Source organism: Pteropus medius, unplaced genomic scaffold, assembly GCF_902729225.1.
Source record: "Pteropus medius unplaced genomic scaffold, Ma_sr-lr_union100, whole genome shotgun sequence".
In the NCBI taxonomy this organism is placed as follows: domain Eukaryota; kingdom Metazoa; phylum Chordata; class Mammalia; order Chiroptera; family Pteropodidae; genus Pteropus; species Pteropus medius.
In genome coordinates, this window is record NW_024344437.1 from 4,397,910 (window position 1) to 4,403,651 (window position 5,742).

The window sequence follows — 5,742 nt, forward strand, 5'->3', positions numbered from 1 at the left end:
TTTATTCTTACCCTACCCCCAAACACCCTATATACTGCTAGATCTAGGATAATCATAAAGACACAGATTTTGAAATTAAGGTCGAAAACTTTGACTGAGGAAGGGGAGCATAGGAGGAACAGGGAGGGACTAGTACGTGTTAGCCAGAGGAGGAGGCATTGAAGTTCCAGAATGTACTTGTTATTTTTTTCCTGTTAAATGCAGGCATTACCAATAATATCCAAAGCATAGAGAAGAAATAAAACAGAAAATCTAGGTCTAATTAATAGCAGACATTAGTAATCTGTGTAGAAAAAAATATCAATATTATGCAAATGGCTCGGTATCTCCGCTCTTCATCATTTTTAGTGCATTCAGATCTGGAACACAAGGCTCAATTCTCCTTTTCCCCCAGGAGATTATTAAAGGATGTGAAGGAGGAAAATAAATAAATAAACAAACAAGATTTGGAGAAAAACCCACTAGCAGAGACAGGGCCGGGAGGAGTAGAAAGGAACGTCACAGAGACTCCAGGAAATTTCGAGAAGGCCGCGCTCCCCAGGGATGCTGGGCATCTCCCCCAGGCGTTGGACCAACGCCCCCTTCTCTATGCACACATTTCAGAAGTTTATTTGCTCTTTAGAAAGACTTAGGGGGCTTCAGGGGCGCTGAACTCGCCCCAGTCTGGCTGCACCTGTGGCTTCCCACATGTCTTGATTTCTTCCGTGCACAAGCCCATGTGACAAAGTGCTGGGGTGATGAATAATGAAAATCGGTCATGTTTTAAATTGAAGAAAAATTACTGGGCGGATGCATTTTCCGCTCATTCAGTGACTACAGCAAATTCGGTGGGCGGAAAGAGAACTTCGGAGGCGTTTCTCCCAGGTCTCAAGTCTTAGTCTCGCCAGCCCCGCACCCCTGAGCAGCAGCAGCTGGGTGGTCTGCTGCTCCCGTCGACCCCACGTCCACATTTGGCCAGTTTCCAGCTCACTCTGTATGGGGCGAGGGGTTATCATTATCAATATGAATAATATCATGTCACAGGATTGCTTACTGCGTCGGGCAGGAAACAGATGGCATACTCAGAAGGGATGATTGAAAGGGTTTAATGAAGAGGCAACGTCACGGAAGTGCGGGCAGTGTTAAGGGAAGGCTATGCGCTGCGTTAAGCGCACTGGCGCCAGAAACAAGGATGGGGTGTGTCGTCACAGCCGCTTGGTCTGAAGGGCAAGAGAGGAGAGAGCCATTACCCAAACCCACAGCTGTAGGAGAGGGCTGCCAGGCAGGAACCGGAGCAGAGAAAAGCACCTGTGTTTGCCCAGGTCTGGCATGCAGGGAGCCGGGCACACCTCTCTCTTTTGCTGCCCGCCAGAATCCTGCTGGTTCCCCTCTCTCTAGGGCAGAGAGCGGGGTGAGAAGCGCAGGGAGTGAATCTGGAGGGCAAATGGAGAATATCCTGCAGAGCTGAAAGACAGACCTTTAAACAGGAAAATCGAACAGACCTTATTTCAGTGCGAATCTGACATCTGCTCCATTCCTTCCTCGTCTGCTGCTGTAGAGATGACCTTACTTCTGCTGTGCTGCTGTTCGTGGCTCTCTTTTAGCTGAGAAGGAGGAGGGGTGTAATTAGTTCTAGCTGGGGCAACATCAGCAGAAGTCTACTGTGAAGGTTCTAGAAAAGTTTTTGCTTTCCTGATAAGAGTTCCAGTGAAAATAGTGGTGTCTTTCCCTCTTATTCCTGCTTTTAACAGGTATATACTGCCCACAACTGGGATAACCATCTTGCAATGATGTGGTAATAAGGACGAAGGATGCTGGTCCTGATATAGACTGCTGTCAGGAGCATCTGAGTGGAAGATGCCATTTATGGACGCAAGAAACAGTGGAACTGGAATGGATTTGGGGGTGGGGGAAATACTCAAGCACTTAGATTTGGATAGGTTAAATTAAGGTATCTATGAAACAGCTATGAGAAAGCATAGAATGAGAAGTTGTGTTTGTGTGTCTAAAAGAATGGCCTCGTCTAAAGATCAACTTGTTATATGATGACAATTCAAGTCTTGGGAGTGAGATGAGAGCCTCTATTTTATTTAAAGAAGAGTGTCAACGACCAAGTTCTAAGGACTCCAACATTTAGAGCTTAGATAGAAGAAGAGAAATCCCCAAAGGGGATTTAGCAAAGAATCAGACAGAAGTCAAGAGAAGAAAGAATTTTGAGGAAGAAAAAGGCAACAGATTTTGGTACTATGGAGAAATAAATGAGATGTTGGTCTCCGAGGATATATAGAAGGAAAAACTAGTTCTTGGTGGCCGATCTTATATGTCAAGAAAATAGTATACCTGCTCTAGGGAGATGCCATATCCGGCATAACTTTACTCGGTGAGAAGAATGCCCAAATCTTACTTGTTATTGGTACAATTTAAATATTAACTAAGAATAAAGGCAAAGAATATTTCTTTCTTTTGCTCCTAGTTTCGCTTATAACTGTTGTTGTTGCTGTTGTGTTTAAGGTCTGCCGGAACATCTGTTAATGAAAAAGAGAAGGAAAGGAAAGGAAGAAAGAAAAATGAAAGAACTGAGAGACTAAAGGTCAACTTCTTATTACCAGAATGTCATAATTGGATTAAAACAATGGTCCTAAATATTGAGTTAGAAATGGAAAAGTTTCATTAAAAATTAAATGCTTTCTTTATTTTTTGGTAAATACACTGAAAGTATTTGGGGAACGAAGGTTCAAAAGATGTCATTAAGATGATTGAACCATATAGATGATTATTTGAAAGTTTATTGGCTTCTTATTAAAGGATTACGTGGGGTGAGTTACCTGACCTCGCTGAGCCTTGAAGTTCTCATTTGTAAGATTGGGACAAGAATGACCACCTCAAAGATTATTTGTGAAAACAAACTACAAAACGAGGTATTGACCTAATCCCTAGAACTTCCCAAAGTGCCTTCCTCGAGCCTGTGACCGTCAGTACAGGTTCTCCTGTCACCCAGGAAGGATTTCATGATCTGCTCCTCATGGTTCTGATTTAGCTACATTTCTTTTCACTTAAATAGCAAGTAAGACCTCGATTGCCTCAAAAGGCCTGGGTGAACTCAAATTTGGAAAAACGGAACAAAATATTTTACCTAAAGGAATACACTCCTAGCATAAAGCCATCTCACCTGTGATGTGTTAGAGGCTTCAAAGTTCAGCGTCTTCTGCTGACATCAGTTCTAATATTCATTGTCAGCTGCTGCCTTTGTCAGCATCACATAAGAGTCAGCAGTGATGTTATTCTGTTGTCGATTTAATGCTATTTCTGTGTGTGCATTGCCTAACCACACTTAGGTTTAGTTATGGTTATATTTAACCTTATTCTTCTCAGTAAACCTTTTAAGGCATGCCAAAAACAGTCCTTTATCTCAGTGAGAAAGGTTTTTATAACCGCTTGAAACTTCAAGTTTCTTTCAGGATTGAATAAGATGGCGTGTTTGATAACTCTAACCCTGGGTCAGCGTTTTCAAGACGTGGCTCCCATTCCTCTCTGCCCTTTGCCTGTAGTGTCATCCTAGGCCAGTAAGTTGGAACTTTCTTATTTTCTTTAGAAGAAACATCTGAGGTGACCTATATTTTAGGGGTATTATCAAGACGCTATCTCTATAATCCAGAAGCGAGAAACACTATTCGTTTGGCACACTTAGTTTTTGACTGTCTACTATATTTATAGCACTGTGTTAAATACAATGAAGACACAGAAAATAATCAATAGATGTTGACCTTTATGTGCTTATATTATTTAGAATGAGGTAAGAACAGCAATGAACGGTAAGAACACCAACAATATAGCAAGTATTTTATGATCTGTAAGGGGAATCAGAGAAAGAAGAGATTATTCCCACTGGAAAGTTTGCAGCTTCAAGATAAAAATCTAGATTTTTTAAGAATCTAAACGACATCACAGTATTTTCTTCATCACTCCTCACCTTTTTATTTCTCTGTGCATTGATACCTAGGCATTCCCCTGATATACTCTTTATTCCCACATTACCATATGCTTTTGCATCTACGAGTCCATGCGCATACTGTTTCCTTCTCTTAAAATGCTCTTCTCCACCTGGTAAAGGCCATTTATTCTTTAAGTCTGGTTATTTTGTTGCCATCCATGTGGTGGTGTCACTAACACCTCCCTTAATCATTCTGACATATGGGTCCCCAGAGCACCTTATCAATTACTGCTACTAATATTTCATGATGAGTCATTTTGCATGATGTGTGATAGTTATCATTTTAATATGTGTATCTCTATCCTCAAAAGTGTGAGCTTTTATAAGAAAAGGACCTTGACCTGTCTCCTCAGCAACTAGCAGGATCCCGGCAACATACTAAATACACATAGTAAATATTTGTGGAAGAAGATAGATCTGTGTTAGGATTGGCCAGACCAAGCAGGGTGGTTTCCAGTTGCCACACCCTCTCCTGGGAAAATGTCCATTATACCCACAACCGTCTTCTGAAGTATTTCATGCACAGTGGTCGTTCTGTCTTGGCCGTGGTTCACTGGGTCATGGATGGAGACTGAGGCCTAAGGCCTTCATTCACCAAAGCCTTGTAGGTGGTTATGTATATAGATATGTCCTTTACTGATTGGTCGAACCAATCACCTCCTGAGGAGCTGAACCTTAAGACAAAAGACTTAAGCATGCTCTTTGGTAGATGCAGAGACAGAGTTGCTGACTCATCACGTGGTGAAGCAGAAGCGTTAGAGCCACAGATTCCTCTGCTGAGGAGGCAATTGATTACTTCTGCTGCTGGATGTATGTGTGTCCAGAACCCCGTTCAAGGGTCCACATTCTTAACTAAACTGGTAATATTGAGTTGTCTTTTCTGTTCCATGCTACCTATGAAAATCTACCCAGGTACAGAAGAGCAAATGTGAGTAATAATAAAATTTATTTTTATTGCTGTTATAGAATGAAGGTTTTTGTCCCTCCCCTTCCCCATCTTCATATGCTGAAGCCTCTCAGTGTAGCTGTATTTGGAGACGGGGCCTCTGAGGAAGTAATTAAGGTGAAGTGAGATGATGAGGCTTCTGATAGGATTATTGATCTTATAAGAGGAGACACTAGAGAGCTCTCTCTTGCTCTGCATGCATGCACTGAGGACACCGAGAGAAGGAGGCCATCTGCAAGCTAGGGAGGGACCCCTCACTAGAAACTGAACCCTGCCAGACCAGATCCAGGACTTCTGGCCTCTAGAACTGTGAGGAAATAAGTTTCTGTTTTATAAGCCACCCAGTCTATGGTATTTTGTTATGACAGCTTAAGAAAATTAATACAGATTTTTGGCACTGTGAATTGAGGTGCTATTGTAACAAATATCTAAAAATACAGACATGGCTTTGGAACTGGGTGATGGGGGTAGCAGCCAGAGAATTTTGAAATGTATGATATAAAAACCTAGATGGATGTAAAAGGTGATTCTGTTGAGAGCTTGGAAAGAAAAGAGGAAAAATGTAGAGTAAGCCTCCATCATCATAGAGAATATATATTAGCATGAAGAGAATGGTGGTAGAAATGTGAGCATTAAAGACCATTATGGTGAGGTTTCACATGACCAAAAGAAACATGTTACTGGAAACTGAAGGAAAGGCAATCCTTGTTATAAAGTTACAGAGAACTTGGCTGAACTGTGTTCTAGTGTTTTTGTGGAAGTTGGAACTTGCAAGTGATAAAATTAGATATTTTAGCTGAGGAGCTTTCCAAGCAAACTATTAAAG